Source organism: Monopterus albus, unplaced genomic scaffold (assembly GCF_001952655.1).
Source record: "Monopterus albus unplaced genomic scaffold, M_albus_1.0 scaffold46.1, whole genome shotgun sequence".
NCBI lineage: Eukaryota > Metazoa > Chordata > Actinopteri > Synbranchiformes > Synbranchidae > Monopterus > Monopterus albus.
The window spans coordinates 2,419,600-2,437,043 of record NW_018127926.1 but is presented as its reverse complement, the minus strand read 5'-3'; the positions used below and the strand labels follow the sequence as shown (position 1 = coordinate 2,437,043).

Below are 17,444 nucleotides of genomic sequence, written 5' to 3'. Positions count from 1 at the left end.
TTTAACATCACAGATCCATTCTAGACATAGCAGTGAATTTCATCAGTTTAACCAAGCACAGGCAGAACTGAGGATCTTTTTATTGATGTTGGCCACAGAATCCTGTTTTTTTTGCATAGCTGGTTTTACAGAATGCTACACTCAACAGGACATCTATACTACTTACGCTATTGCATTTACACAGTATACAGTATCTATATGTCATCCAGTAGTGACAGTTTAAATAAAATTAACTTAATCAAGGCCAAATATTAAATTACTTTCAGGGGAATATCTATCAATATAAGCTAAAATGATTTTTTTCATAAGAATTTATATTTATAATAATATCAGTGGAACTTAGAGGAGATGTGGCAATAGATTCCAAGCTGTGGAACAACTTACCAATGCACCTCTGATGATGTAACGTTTACTTTAAACACATTTCAGTCAGCCTATGAATGAGCCGTTCTTTTATACAATTCCAGCATAGAACGTGGGTGAACTATGTTGAAATGTATTTGGACTTCTGTACATCTAATCCCTTTAATTTCAAATGTAGCCTACAGGGAAATAACTTTCTCACTTAGGTGGGATCAAAATCAAGGACACCTGCAGATCACTAGACTCCGGAGGCAGCTCCACATCGCAGAGCAGAGGAAGTGCAGGTTAATGATAGTGTAGCCTACAGTAGGTCGCAGGGAGTATCCTCTTAGTGCACGTTGTTTTCCAGACAGGAAACTTACAGCTCGCCAGAACTTCACACATCGCTAACAGCAGCACACACCTGTTACAGAAGACATGGCCTGTGGGCATCTCATCCCTCAGCTGAGGCTGGAGGAGTCAGCGGAGGACGGGCTGTTCAGGAGCATCGCCCTCCGCCCCTTTCTGCATGGACACTACCAACGAGGGAAGTCAAGTTATACAAAACGACACAGGTAAGATTTCTTTACAGCACTGGGGTCTTTTCCAACAAGGAGAGGAAGTTATGATTAAATCTGGGTGTTAAGAAATACAATTTATGCCTATCCTACTTATCAGTTCCTCCAATGCCATGAATGTATCTTGTGATTCTCTTGGTTGACGTGTTGTACACCAAATATGTCAGATCCAGATTACACAGCTCAGTGATAGCATTAGATCACTAAAGGGCATCTGTCTAATGATGTGGCTTCTACACAGAGCTTCTGGGCTGAAAAACTTTGTTGTGCACTGTGAGGAGATTAAAGCAAAAGTGTGAAATGTGCCAAATGTCATGTGACGTGACCCCACACTGGACAGAAATTCACAAGGGTACTTTCAGACCTAAGGAGCTGTTTCAGTGTTGTTGCTTTTATCACATAGGAGCCATGTTGCCAGGGTAAGAAATGTAATGTTGGTGTATGTGTCACTTCAGATGTAGCTAGAAGATGTACACTGCTATCTTTTCCAGTCAAAACAATCATATCCGTTGTGCCCTGTTCACTGTTAGATTGCAGAACATAGAACAAAGAGTGTTTTCAATCTTTGGGCATCACCTTGGAATGAAACACTGGTACGTAATTGCATTGTAAATAGTCTCCAGTATCATCATCAATGTCCCCATAAGAGAAAGAATAGGTGACATCCAGACACTGTCAGCTCTACTGGATAGTGTCACTTGTCAGATGCCTAAACTTGTCTCAGGTGAATGTCTCATATAATTGCAGTGCCAGTCCCTCTGGCAGTCTCTGTGGCAGTATAACACTGCAAAGATGTCACTGCTGTAAAAATGTCATTACTGTCTTGACAGCATTTTGAGTTACACTGCTGCTTTTTCTTGCTCTGGGCCAGTTATAAATCTGTGACATTATTCATCTTTTTTTCTGCATTGTCTGCAAATAAGTTTGCTATCACTGACCAAATGATGGGATTTACAAATCAGATGATAATGTGACAACTTACAAAACCCACGTTAAATAAGTTTGAGTCAGTGCAACGTCTTGCTTGGATGTTATTCAGAAAACCTCTAACTTCTGCTCTGCTCTAACGTCTTGCTTGGATGTTATTCAGAAAACCTCTAACTTCTGCGCTGCTCTTTTGATGCGTACTGTACAGGTTCAGTCAGCATGAATTTTACTGCCAGTTGATTAAATTGCTCTTAGTGACGCACTAATAAAGAATTCATCTGGTCCAGCCCATAACACTTCTTCCAGGGCATCTTTCCAAATGGACATGTATGGATGCTTTCTTCTATGCTGTCTTAACTTCACTTACCAATTTCCAGCCAGGAGAATTAATAGCCACTGGCACTGCTGCCAACCTTACTGTCATTCTGTACCTGTCTGAGATACTGGAGACAGGGAAGGAAGAGATTTATAATTAGAGTTAACTTTATAAGACAGGCAACAGGCAGGAAACCCTAACAGACTAATACACAAACAAGTAACTCAGCTGGATTTTAGTGCTGAGTTTACTATTTGTAGAATCTGATTTGTACTAAAGTGCAGTGTATGTGGGCAGATGGAGAAGTATGTGTTGGAATCTCATGCTGACCTGTCAGTCAGGCTCTGGGGCTGTATTCATACGGTTTCAATTATCCCTTCCTAGCTTTTGTAACTGGTAATGGTCAGGAAGCTAGTGTCACAGCGTGCCATGATGGTGCCGTGCTTAAAAATCTTCCTGCTGTCACTAATGTCAGCTCTCTGACTGAGCTCCTTACACCTCATTCAGAACTTGTAATTCTGTAGTTACCCAGAAATTCGGCCAGCTCATAGGTAAAGCAACTTATACCAATGGCAGTGGGCCTGGTTGAGGTGAGGTGACTCACAGGCTGCATCAGGAAGGTCAAGAAATCCCCATGCTGTCAGCAACTTTCTGCCTCAATTATCATACCTTAACAAGTATGTTCTGTTTGCTGAGGCAGAAACAGCTGAGGATCTGCTGAGACCTGGACCATAAATAGATTTTTTCCAGTGTCATGAGTCAAACCAAATGTTGTGGACGGTGGATTGGCTGGACAGTAGCAGTACACACATTACCACACACTTAATGAATAGGATACAGAGTATTACACGTAGCAAAAGAAAATATGGGTAGAAAGTAAGTGCCATAGTGAGTGTTAAATAGCACTGGGTCATTGTATAGTAACTGGAATAAAAGAAGTTTGAGCTCTGCAGCTGATTCTGATGCATTTTTTCTCTGTCACAGTGCCCTACATGGATGAGGCGACAGTATAACGGTACTAATGAGGACTCATTGAAAGCTCTGACCGGTAAATGAGGCAAATCCGAGCCTTGGTTGAGAAATTGATCTTTTCTTTTATCCCTGTGAAATCTTATGTGGTGCACGCTCTGATAATCCCCAAGCACAGCTGAGATCAAAGCCATTACGTAGAGCATTTTAAATCTGGCTAATGCATTCTGGACTATTGTGGCATTAAATGTCTAACTGTTGACAACAGACGAAGACAAAAGCTGTTTGCTTGTCTATATTCTCATGAAAATGTTTTACTGGAATGAAAATATGAGACAAAGCTGGGTACAGTTTTCTTTTATATTACATTTGGACTACCAGTTGTGTATATTAGAACAGTTGTATACTACCTGTCTTACTGGGTTCATTTGTATGCCATGCTGCTGTGCTGGGCCTCCGTGAAACCTGCTTGGAAGCATGAGAAAACACTTTTCAAATAGTTTTTCAGTAATAGCAAATAGTCCATCTAGTACTATAGCTTGATTCAAAACTATCTTCCTGTAAAATACGATGTTATAGTTTGGCGACATCTAGCGACTGTATTAATTATGACACGAGAAAAGGAGTAACTAATGCGATGCATTATATACAGGCACAGAGTCCATGTTCCTTTAGGGTTTGTTTAGGGACAGATGGCTACATACACAAAACACAGGACTTTCCCCTGTAGAAAGCTTGAATTCATTTCCAGTGCATGGCTTGTGGTTTTCAAGAGTTTTTGTTCTTAAATGAAAAACATGGGTTTTGTTTCTAAATGTAATCAGGAAGTTTATGTGCGTAAACCTAAACAGATGTTTTATTTTCTCTACACCTAACCAACATCATATTTATGACAGTTTCTAAGACAAACTTACTTACTTAATCATATTTATGACAGTTTCCAAGACAAACATACTTACTTACGATGGCTAGCTAGCCTGCTAGCTAGCCTGCTAGCTAGCCATCGTATTCATGGTTGTTTCCATGAGGAAAAAGGTCCATAAAGCTTAGAAGTGCATTGTGCGTTGTTGTTAATGTTGGTGAAACTGTCCACCTGCCTACCATTTGACCTAGGCCTCTGGAAATGTGTTTCTCCTGTTGCTGTTGGTGAAACTGTCCACCTGCCTACCGTTTGACCTAGGCCTCTAGAAATGTGTTTCTCCTCTTGTCAATTGTTTACTCAGGTACACAGTAATGGACATCCTTAAGATAAACAGACAAGATAAACAGCTATCAGGTACACAGTAATGGACATCCTTAATGTACTGCTCCAGATAAACAACTTGTGTTTCCTACACACAGTAAGCACAGACATATACTATAGAACAAGGTAATTTTTGTAAAATAAAACACTTTGTTGACCATTTTGCCAATAAATTATGAATTTTTCCAGCATTCAGTGAAAGCATAGCAATCAGGCAAATAGGCTACAAAGTCAGTTAAGCTCCTCTGCAGGGTAATTAGATTCAGATAATCCAAACAACAAAAGCCATAATCCTGCTCAAATTCACTGCATTCTGTTGGTGTTGAACAGGCAGATCTGTTACCAAACTGTAGTCAGAGAGATTATACAGCTGAGCCGTTTATTGGCTCACAAGGCACTGGTTTACCCACATTAATGTTGTGTCGTATGTCATGGTGCGAAATATGTGAAGGCCATGCTGTCACAAGCAAATATTAATGTGTGGCTGTGTGTGTCTAAACTTTTCACTGGTAGTTATTAATGTAATTAATCATAGTAGCATTGTTGTTTAAAGATGTGGTTGTGAAGAGTTGCAGACAGTCATGGCTGTAATCAATAACAAGACGATCTTGCAGAGGCTCTTTTTGGTGTGATTATTGCAGTAAGAAGTCATCGAATGAGAAGTCAGTGTTCTAAAATGTGATACTGTTTGTTACTCACGCTTTCATTTTGCTGTATATTAACAGTATGGGAAAAATATTAGTCTTTACACACTCAGTGAGAGTAAGGCTTGACAGTGACCCATTCTTCATATTGCTTGCCTGGATAACCTCAATTATTTAAAGAGGGTCCACACCAAAGCCGTTAATTATGCATGGTCGCCAAATAAAAGTAGAGATGAAGAAAGGTCACCCTTTGTAAATTGCTGTGTTCTGAGATTTTATTGTGGTAATATTTTGTGTATTGCCCTGTTTTTCAGTATAGTGTTTTTCATGTTTACTTCCAGCCTCCCACCTCTTTGGTTCCACAATCAGTGCTGCAAGTGACTTGGCTTTGTTTCACCAAGGGCATCACTACAGAGCCTGGCTCACCCAAAGGCCCTAGCTAATGAGCCAATGCAGGGAAACTAATTTAGTCTCCACCTTCCTATCTCCATCCTGTACAGGCCAAAGATAAAACAGGGTGAGTCTCTGGGGTCCTGGCTCAGTAAAGCCCTCCAAAGTAATTTCCTTTCCTCTGATTGAAGAGCCAGATTAATTATAGACCAATAAAAAATTGTATCAGGTCTAATTAGTGAGCATATTGAATACATGCAATCCTGCACTGTTAGCAGATACTTTAATAGATGTCAAGATGCACCTGTGCTCAAAAGTATTTCCATGCATTCTACTTTAATTTATTGTTCTTGTATGTCAAATATTAAAACAATTTCTGTCAGATTACCTGGAGCAGTGCACTGTAGGATCTAATTTTGTAATATGCTCTGTTGCTGATCTCCCTTAAAAGCCTTGACGTCTTTACTGTCCCTCAGAATACTGGGACAACAGCACCATCAGCATTCAAGATATAATATTTGAATGCACAGAACATTATACAAAAGAAATGAGAAATAGTACAGTAAAAGCCCTAAAAGTTTGACCAGCACATTGGACTTCTCCTTGTATTTTTGTGGGTCCTGACTACACATACATACTAGATGTAAACCCACAAATACAGTAAATATAAAGCAGAAAGGCAGAGCAGTATAATAAAATCTATCAATTTGTTTACATCATTTAATGCTCAATCCAGCCTGAGAAAAAAGTATGGATGTTGGTAACATAACACTTTGCTGCAGGACATTTCTCTAAAGTACCAACATAAAGATGTTGCCTTTGCTAATCAGTGTTTGCCTGTAAGGTTTGTTGTATAACTTTTTTTGTATTTCTTTAACTGGTAAAACTTGTTTAGAACTAAAATGTGTAAGAATAATTACACCCTTAGCTTGTAAAATGTATTTAACCACTTGCATAAAAAGCAATAAAATGTCGACCTATACTCAAACCTTACCTTTAGCCCACATTCCTACAATAGCTGTATTTTCAATTGTTTAGTTTCCAAATCATTCACTGTGGTGTAGACTGTTGTCCACATGGTGGCACAGTAGTATTATTCTTACTTGCTAAGAAATGCAAAGCAATTAACTATGAACAAACAACCTCAGTAGGTTAAAATCTTGCAAATTTGGTTATGCAGTGACAGGGCTAGGCTAGGTTGTCCCTTCAGGGTTATCTTCAAAATTTAATATAAGTCAGATGTGGGTCCTGTCAGACACGTTAAATGATATTGCAGCTGTAGGCCAAAGTGTAATGCTTCTTCTCCCTGTCTGGATCCAAATGCCTGATACATAGGCCATCACTGGAGCACAGCTATACTACAGTGACATATAAACACATGTTACACCTGCCAAGGTTAACTACAGTGTAGGACATGAGCATGAAAGTTACCTTTTAACTGCACTCACAGGGGACAGACATGTCAGGGACTGTAAGTGGAGAGATGCTTTCTGTCTGCTGATTTGTTGTTTGGATTATTAATGGGAATCAACCTATTTAAACAGACCAGAGGTGAGCTGGGCATTGATGATTGCATCAAACTCTGCCGGAAATTGAATAAACATATTTTTTTAAATGCTGTACTATTCCTTTAAGGCAGGGCACTCCCCTGAAAGAGAAACATCTGGAAATCAGCAATGTTTTGTAAGAAAGTGGTTACTATACAGAAGTAAACAAAAAAATCTTATATTACAGTTATTGTGTTTTTGTATACATGTGCAATATGATGTGTATTTTTATAATGACCCATGTTTAGAATAGCATGTTTGTCCACTGTAGGTTAGATTTTTCTTTATTTAACCCTTGGGAATATATTAAAACTATATTAAAACATATATATTAAAACTTTGCTAAATGCTTTGTTTATTTTTACACATAGGGTGAAGCAATAAAATACATGACACAAAAAGTATTGTTTAGTCACCATATGTTAAACCTATAGTGTGATAAATAGACCTGTCTTTAGTATTTTAATACTCAGCATTATATTATTTATTTTCACCAGCATTGTACTTGTAAAAAAAAATTAATGTTGCTAACTGCAGCAGTATTCTGAGTTTTAGTTGGTGGTATAATAGCCAGGCAGCTGCAGGAAAAACAGGATAGATCATTCATCAATGTTTCATATGCTCTGTGGTGTGCTGTTACCTTTGATTCAGAGGAATGCAATGTGAATTCAACATGAGAGCACAATCGACTGACATTCTTATGATTCTTTGCTGAAATTATGGGCTCATTAAGCACCAAAATACTTAGTGCTAAATACTCCACCCCAAGCTGCTGATAACTTGGCTGAAATTTGCAAATGCAATTTTGGGCAACTAAATATGATTTACTTGGTTTTATATAAGGGTCTGGTCAGAAGCCAATTAGTTTAGCTTAGCCTACCGCAAAAACTGGAAATGGTGGGTAGCCCGACTGTCTCACAGTAACAAAATCCACCTAGCAGTGCCTCTCAGAGTCACTAAATAACATGTATTTTGCTTATTTTACTGATTTACAGGTTGTTATTTACCAGACTATTTTTTACTGGGGCTAGCTGCTGGATTCTGAATGAACAGGTGTAATTTATTTCAATCTGTATAACTATACAAACATGACGAGCACTATTTCCAACAATAATTTAAATTTAAAGACATGATAATAAAAGAAAAACAAAGATGGAAACATAGATATCCAGTAAGTTACCGCTGTGATCCAAGAAGTAGAGTGTAGCATTAGTAGCGGTACGGCTAGAAATAGTAGCATTACCCCTTGTAAAACAGCAAATAGTCATTTTGACATTTTGGTTTTTGCCCCAATTAAACAAACAAGATATAATGTTAAATAGCTTTATTATGTTTAGAGGTGCTGAAATAGCCAGGCAAGCAGTTTCACCATTTCCAGTCTTTGTGCTAAGCTATGCTAAGTGGCTATTGGCTGTACCATTGTATTTGATGGGCAGTTATGAGAGTGGTATTGGTTTTCTTGTGTAATTTTAACATATTCTTTTGTATTTCCCAAAATCTTTGACTTTTCCTATAAGGCCTTGTATTTCTCAGTCTAATTAAACAGCTGTCCTAGAGTCACGGCCCTTCAGACCCAGTTCATGTATTTCTGTGCTGATCTGTTGAGGTAAATACATACACAAATGATGAATTAAATGACACAGCAGTACAGAACCATAACCTTACATAATTATGTAAAATAGAAACTATTATCCAAAGCCAAGATGACATGTTCAAACCACTAGTTCTCACAAATTATCTGTACAGAATTTCATTTACCTTACAGCTGAGCTAAGCTTTTCAGTAGCCAACACACCAGTGAAGTATATTGACACATCTCTGCACACATCTTTTCCTTCTGTGAATCCTGCACTACCTCACCCCTCTCTCTAGCAACACCCTAGGAAACCTATCATTTAGGTGATGTACTTAAGCCTGGTAATAGCTGCTCTGTAATCAAATACCATTCATCCACTCTAGGAGGATTCATCCAGCTCTGTCTCTGATTATACCTGTTCTAGTACCAAATAGCAGACCCCCACACAGCTGCTTCATCAAAATGAAATGATACCCTCAGTGCACATGCAGTATGCAGTAAGACCAGTTTCATTAATCCTAGTGTGATTTTTTTTTTTCATTTTTACAGACAAAGCCACGAAGCACAGTGTGACTTTGTAACAATACCTTCCTCTGTGCTAAAACTTTTATCCTCCTTCCCTCTCTTCTGTAATTATAATCCTACTATTGCTTCTCTCTGTCATTACTTTGGAGAGGGAGAGGAGAAAGAGGGTATCTCTCTGCAGTCAATTATGGTGTTTGTTCATCATTTAGTTCTGTTAAATCACTGAGGACAAATATTGACTCATTTGTGTGAACTATAAAAGTCTAAACCTAAATAAGACATTTTCTTCAGTCCTGCTATAGGGCTAGGCTGCTGGGGAGCCCCATGATGCTCTGAGTTTCTCCCCTCTCCTCTCTTTTCCTCTCTCCCTATGCTTCTATATGCCACCATTACACATTACTAACTTTGTGTCTCCTCTCTCCTGTAGTGTGTCCTCTCTCTCTCCTTGTACTTTTCTGCAGGTTGCCCTGGCTCTGGAGCTCTACGTCTCTGACGAGCAGTCACTGGCCACATCGACCTGATCAGTGTTTGATTGTTTGTTGTGTCTTGTTGCTTTTCTTCTTTTGTCTCTCCTCTATCCACTCACCCCAACCGGTCGAGGCAGAAGGCCGCCCACCAAGAGCCGGGGTCTGTCAGAGGTTTCTTCCGTTAAAGGGAGTTTTTCCTCCCCACTGTCGCCAAGTGCTTGCTCAAGGGGGATTTGTTGGGTTTTCCCTATGTAATAATAATGATAATAGTAAGGTCTAGAGTCTAGACCTTACTTTGTAAAGTGTCCTGAGATGACTTTTGTTGTGATTTGGCACTATACAAATAAAATTTGATTTGATTTAATGTTAAGCCACAAGCAGAGACTCGTATAAATGACGCTGTCATCTACTGAACACCCCTTGTCCAAAATGGGATTTGGGTGATTGTTCACTGCCCTGGGGGATGAGCCACTGTGGGACACAACACAGCTGTGGAGGTTCTATAAGCCTGCAGGGTTGGTTTGTTTTCTATTATACCTCCTTTGAAAAGTGCATGCTTCCAATGAAATTGGATTGGCTCTTCTTTATAAGACTGGTGCCCCAGTTTTTTTGCTTTTTGGTGCTCAGCTGGGATTGATGGAAGTGGTATTGTTGAAACAGCCTAAATACAACAGCCTATAAAACCAAAACTGTGATATAAATAAGGCCTAAAACGTCAGTAAAGAGTTGGGTGATGATTCTTTGTGTTTATTAGTACCAGTGAACTCTCTCATATTGCATGTTGTAATTTGATTCTGTTCATTAATGTACTTTTAAATATAGTCTCTCATCATAAACAGCAGGGCATCATCACTAATCAACTGACAGTAGGATATCTGCCATTGTCTTTTATTGGTACCACTAACAGACACTCAGAATGACAGATGAGAAGGCCTCTGATTTGACTGAAAGTACAAACATGCTGATTACTATACTGTGCATTTTATTTTTTGTTAGGGCTTTTTGTAAACAAATGGAGGCTTCCAGCATTGACTTTCAACTAACACTGGCTGAAGGACTTTTTTTTTTTTAATAGTTTAAAATCACAGTGAAATATGGCCCTAAAATACAGAGTTGAACCAACACTTCATCGGGTACAGTAACAGTCCACAAAAAAAGTTTATGCTTATGCTTAAAATTCTCCACTATGATTATGTTGGATTCAGTTCTTTTAAACAAACACGAGATGCCATCCTGTTCTAATGAAAATTACAACCATAAACTATTCTTTATTTCAGTGTTGGTGCTAGCTAGACCAGCAATGTTGGTGTTACACAGTGGAAATGAAAAGAGAGGCGCCATCTGAAAACGGTCCCAGCTGAGTAGGACGCACTTAATTACTGATCACTATAAAACCAGATGTTTTGCTTCAAAATATGCCAGCAAATTAAAGACCTTCTGTAATGACAAATATATTTTTGGCATAAACTAAATAGCTCAAAAAATTTAGGGAACACTTCATCATCACAGTGTGACACCTAGTCAGTTAAACCTCTGGGGTATCAATCTGTCCATTTAGGAAGCACAAGTGATTGTGAATCAGTTTCACCTGCTCTGGTGCAAATGAAAGTGACAGCAGATGCAATGGAGAGGCACACCCACAAAGGGAATGGGTTTGCATGTGGCGACAACAGACAGATGCTCTCTCCTGATCCTTCCTAATGGATTCTTCCTAAGTTTTGTGTTTGAGTTTAGTGTCTTTGTTGCTACTGTGCAGCTCGATTGGAATTGACCAGAAAACACCTAAATTGGCAAGTCCACCACTGGTGCCCAGCCCCATGTGGCCAGAGTGTGTAGGCAGTTCCTGGTTGATAGAAGCATTGATGCCATTGACTGGCCCTCATCTTCCCCTGACCTAAATCCAGTTGAACACCTATGGGATGTTATGTATCAGTTCATCCAATGCCACCAAGCACCACCACAGACTGTCCAGGAGCTCACTGATGCCCTGATCCAGTTCTGGGAGGAGATCCCCCAGGACACCGTCACGAGCACGCCCAGACATTGTTGGGAGTTCAGACGGGCATGCAGGGGCCATACACACTTCTGAGTCACATTATGAATTGCCGTGATGAAATTCATGCAGCTTGGAAGAACATGTGAGTTCAGTTTTTCACTTTCATTTTGAGTGTGATTTGGAATGCAGCCCTCTGTGGGCTGATGATTTTGGTTTCCATTGATGCTTGTTATGTCATTTTGCTCTGAACAAATTATACAATTTATAGTAATGGTTTTAAAACTTGAATAATTTGTTCATCAGGATCCTATGTGTGATTTAAGTGTTCAGTTTAATAAACTATACTAAACATGTACAAAGATATAGCATTGTGCAGGAAAGCCATTCATCATGTACTGCAGTTCATTACAGTGACAATACTACAGCTGCTACCCATGTTTTTGACTACTTTTGTTGCTGTAAAAGTATATTTTGAGGTTCAAATTGTTGTTAACGCAAGCACAAAGATGACATGTTAGGTATTACTGCTGACTGTAGAAGACAGTAGTGAGCATGAACAGTTGGTGCCAACACATCACAAAACGGTAGCAATGCACCATTAAACAACTACGTAGAAGGCCTTGAGCTGTTTTAAATAATGCATGTGAGGGGACAAATTAGTTTATGCAGTTGGAAATGCATGTAATGTGTCTGTTTGATCTGATCTACACTTTTGTTTACAATGAAAACTCCACAGAAGACCTCTAAACAGGCTTCTCATTGTTACACCGTTATCTCAGATGAGTTTATAAGATGGAGAACTTTTACTTTAAACTGACATTTTAGTATATTGATATGATAAAAAAAATCTATAGTGCTAAAACATAAAAGTTTTGGAGTGTTCTTTTTGTTCTAATCAAGCAGATGAATTAGAAGCATCTGTTACACAGAGGGTTGGGGTCGGACTGACATTTGTTTCATGGTCAGGTTGGCATGACTCTGTAATAAGTCGTTCTATCTAAACTAAATTAATAGCCCAAAAAGGAGAGAAAAATTACATTTAATAATAATTTTAGGTTACCTGTAACTGATTTTTAAGATCTTTCCTTACTCCTTAGTGAATACTTATTCAAGACATTTAATCATTATGAGATGCTCTGAGCAGCATTCCCACAAACCTCTAAAGACAGATGTTATGCTCTGCAGTGCAGGCAGCAGTAAAGCAAATACTCTTAAACTCAATGAATAAAATATAGTAATGGCAGTATTTTTTCTTAATGGTTTTTTTAGGCTAGTCAGCTCACAGATTATAAGCGACATATAATAATTGTAGGTTTGCTCACGTTGCACTGATTCCTAATTAGTCTTTCAACAGTTATAAAGTGGTACTGTTGTCAGTACTAGCATGAAAGAGTAATGGCACATACAATATGCAGTAAGACCCAGGACATGTAACAATACGTGCTGGTTAACGGGGCAGATTATTCTGTTACCTTCTCTTATTAGCTGTGTGACAAAATCTGCCCTCAGCTCACGAAATGTACCCGTTAAGAGTGAAGACAGGAGAAACACATCATTTACACTTACAGAAAGACTGCATAGCAACTGAGTCATTCATGGTCTGCAAATCTAATGGCCAGTCTGATATACTGTTTATTGAATTAGGTGGAAAGCCTCTGAAAAAAAATATTATAAAATCACTTAATATGTAAATTTATCAACAAAGCCTTAAAAATATTAATGAAATGATGATGGTGGATACATAAAGTTATCATTTTTCAATAAGGTTTGTTTGTTTAAAAAGCTTTTCTTCTGATGAAAAAAATATGCTAATTCTAAATCTGCTGTTGGTGTCTTGTTGCTTGTTGGCAGTAACGCTGCAGGCAGGTGACTTCTAATCTAATCTACAGATTAGAGCTGCCATGCGTTACTTTTTTTATAACAATGAATTCTTTGTGCTTTTTTATTTCTAAGAAGGCTCTCGAGGCTTATTTGACAGCTTTATTAGGCTGGTTTTACACACATAGTTTCAGGTGCTGTTTGAAGCATTTGACTTTTCCTTATCTGCCAACACAAACTCATCAAGGCTCAGTAAAAAAGGGCTTGATTCCACCAGTGACGCATCTCGGGACTTAATTAAAATGTAGCTATTAATATGCTGAAGAATGTTCAGTTAAGACGTCTTCAGTCAGATTTTTAAAATTTGCAGCTTTCTGATGAGTTTCAGATCGAGCACAGTTGTCATAGCAGTCTGACAGTCTATCAAAATCTTTGCACCCAGGAAGACAAGCAAATCATTTTGACAGACATGTTTCCACCTAACACTGTGATACTGCCACACATGGGAACTTAATATAAATGTAGGACTGGCTTTTTGGCATGTTTTTAAGATAAATTCCAGGTTGATTAGTCCAGTCTCCAAGCCCGCTGTTGGAGCTGCCTGTCATTTTGTTGGCTGTTGGACTTTTCCCCACCACCCGCTAATGGCTCAGGTCACTCGAGCACCATTTATATCTCGTAGACATCTCCTGCCCTCCTGCTGTTATCCCCATGGAGATTTTCAGCATGGAAGAAGAGAGATGCGGAGTACAGCTTGTGATGAGGTGCTGGTGGTGGTTTTAGGGAAGACTCCTGTATTAGCACCTTTCTGTCCTCTTTCTTCTGTCATGCATCATAACTGAAGGCTCAAAATAGAACATCAATAGAGAGCATCCAATCGTATGTGGTGGCTGTATGCTGATAGCCACATATACATACAGTGTACAATATAGCTCTTTGTTTTATGTGATCATGGGGAAACAGAATTTGTTAATGAGATTTTTCTGTACACTGGCGACCTGTCCAGGGTGTACCCTGCCTCCTGCACAGTGTCAGCTGGGATTGGTTCCAGCCCCCTGCGACCCTCGTCAGGATAAGCGGTATAGATAATGGATGGATGGATGGACTTTTCTGTACAATGATTTATTCAGGACCTAACAAAATAGATTCTAGAGAGCAAACAGGAGTTTTTGTGCATGTGTCTGTTTGTCTTATTCACATGTATTTGTGTGTACAGTAGAGTGTTTGTGGGTGTCTGAGCCACAGTGGGTAAGAATGCATACCAGAGTGAGTGAGCGAGCAAGTGTACAAGTGGAGCGGGATCAGAAAGGAGAGAGAAAGAGAGCAGAGAAGGAGACAGAAGAAAAACAGAGAGAGGGCTTTGTGCAGTGGCAGATAGTGCAGGAGGAAGTCGCGATTCCCCGGGAAAAGGGAGGTGCGTCCTTCCATCTTCTCAAGGGAGATTTAAGCTGGCTTCAGATTGGCTTCAGTCTGACAAAGGATTCCCCTGCTGGTGTAGTGCGGCTCTTTCCTGTGTAACCCTGGACTTTTTTATGAAGCAAGAGAGAGAGGTGCACAGGAAGGAGGGAGAGGGACACTTGTTCCTACTTCTATTATGCCCAACCTGCTTGACAGATGGCACTAGCAGAATGATCTTTGACTCTCACCCAGCGACCGGTCCTCGCTCCACTCACTGAGGTAACATGTCAGCTCTTCCACAGCTCTTAGCGAAGAAAGCTATGTGCTCATACATGCATTCTGCTCTGCTGTTTGTCTTGAATGTGCTTGAGTGAATGTTTACAGTGAATATGACAGTTCACTATGCATGCAAGTGTGTCTAGGACAGGAAGTACTATAGTTCAGTCACCACCTCATCAGCACCTAGTCAGAGTGGTGTTTAACAAGGCTTATATGGTAGAACTGTGTATCAGCTGTTTCTGTCAGTAGTGTTTTGTTGTCCTTTGTGTTAGATTGTATGCCAAGGTCTAGATTGAAGGATGGTCAGGACAAGTTGGACTACCATTGGGTTTTTTTTGCTCACCTGCGCTTTTTTCTAACCAGCCACCTTCTATAAATAAAGCCAGTATTGCTGTTCTTTGCACCTAGAAACTTGTATCAGACATATACACCATGGTTGCACAAGTTGCAATAGAAGTAAGTACTGTGTTGGAAGTAATGTCCCTGCAGTGGAGTTGCATGATCAGTTCCAGGTTAGCATTTGTGGTGTGACTTTTAGAGAATTTAGCTGTTTTCACATTACCTGCTCAAGTGACTTAAATCCAATTTTTTTTCCCCTCCAAGTGACTTCCTTGCATACGTGGTCCTAGATCCGATTCATATCCAATCTCTGACCGCTGTCCAAATGATCAAAACAGAATTTGCGTTGGTTTTTTAATGTCCCACTTCCCCTGCACATGAGCATACTGCCTGTCATCACCTTTCAGTGTTGCCCCCTCACAGACTGGTTAAAAATAAACATGGAGGAGAGCAACACTAACAACGGGGGTCAGTGGAGAGATGAGGACGTTTCACGTATTCAAGCCAAATAGGAAGGAAGATGTCATAACCAAACAGTTTTTGAGGGAAATGTACAGTTTAACCATGGCACAAATGATGACGTTGGAATTATTTTACGCATGTAACTCACATTTTGACTAAATCTGCGCAAGCATGGCAGTTTAGGCATCAAGCGTGTTCAAATCAGCCTTGGATACATGTCACTTTAAAACACGAATGTGAATCATCAACATACAAAGATTGGATTTTACAAAAATTGAATGTTAAGGCCTGTGATGTGAACGTAGCCTTTGAAATGTATGTGGTTCCTGTTGCAGAAAAAGGTAGGGTCCTGTTTTAGATTTCAAAGGTGACTGCACTATTACCTGCTCATTGTATTGTAAAGTATATTTTTAAGCCCAGATAGATAAAGCAATCAAGAAAACCTCTATATACATTAATAAGTCACTGAGCTAAGTTAAATTGTACTCATAAGATATCAAGATCATAGAATTACAAATAAACTGTTAAATTCTTCAGAGCATGTTTTGTACCATTGACAAATAATTGTAATAAATAACCCGGTACATATAAACAGAGATATTTTGATTTCGTACTACTTTTGTACTCTTTCAATCTCAGGAATAACGTCAGATGACTTTGTTGGCCACTCGCCAGCCTTTCTTTTGAAATCCATGCTCTCAACACAGTGTGCTAGTCTGTCTTGAGGAGCCAACATTGTTGAAAATTTATTGTTTAATTTCCTAAGATAAATAGATGTCAGTCTGTAATATCTAGTGAAAACTTTAGATTTTTGAATGTAGGGAAGTGTGCATTAGTAACAATAGCTGAGTATCAGAACATGGTCTGTGTAATAATTCACTCATTTTCACTTTCAGTGGCCATTTCTCTCACACTCTCTCTCCCTGTTGCTCTTTTCCTCACACACAGTCTGTCTTTGTCTCTGTCCTCTAACTCCTGCTCTCAGTGTGAGGTTGATGTTCAGAGGAATCCTCAGAACAGAACAGTGACTGTACCTAATAAGTGAAATAAGACAAGTTTGACACAACAATTAATGGTCCAAGATTTTTAACAATATGAATTTGTTAGTCAAACATGTCCACCCATGTTGCAACGTAATCTAAATGTACATGTAAAGTGTCATTATAATGTTCAGTAGTGGATCAGTAAACTTATTCATAGCAATATTTAGCTTCCACTTTTGTTAAACAGTGTCACAGGTGAATAGATCAAAGTGTGGTATTTTGTCTGTGTTGGCTCAGTGTGTGTTACCGTTCACTGACCCTGATCAGAATGAAGATTGATGTTGGGTTCTCTCCTCCTGCATTCCTAGGGTCATTCTTCTGCTCTGCAGTACCCACACTGAAACTCCCACCATTAGCTGTAGATTAAGGACACTCTGGCTTCCTGTCTCTCAGGCAAAATTGACAAAGCAGGTGATTTATAGTCTTTGTAGTGCCTTAGTTCAGCCAATTACAGCCTAATGGTCAGAGGATGTGGCTGTAGGATAAATGAATTTATTGAATGAGGTTAGAGATTTGAAGTTGTACTGTACAGGTAGAGTTTGACCTTTTGCTCTGCAGGGAGTATTATTTGTCTCACAAACTAGA

The 17,444-nt window shown here is 39.2% G+C and overlaps 1 protein-coding gene across 9 annotated transcripts in view; it reads left to right on the top strand.

Moving 5' to 3' along the window:
* Window positions 1-11,585: 11,585 nt before the first annotated feature.
* gramd1bb (GRAM domain containing 1Bb) overlaps window positions 11,586-17,444 on the top strand; it is a 100,626-nt gene continuing 94,767 nt past the window's right edge. For 8 of the 9 annotated variants that reach the window (XM_020600415.1, XM_020600421.1, XM_020600420.1 and 5 more), the window contains exon 1: window positions 11,586-11,662. The gene's annotated coding sequence lies outside the window, so the exon portion shown is untranslated. Of the gene's footprint in view, window positions 11,663-14,699; window positions 15,016-17,444 lie in introns of those variants that run through there. The other variant, XM_020600414.1, reaches the window with a different exon arrangement.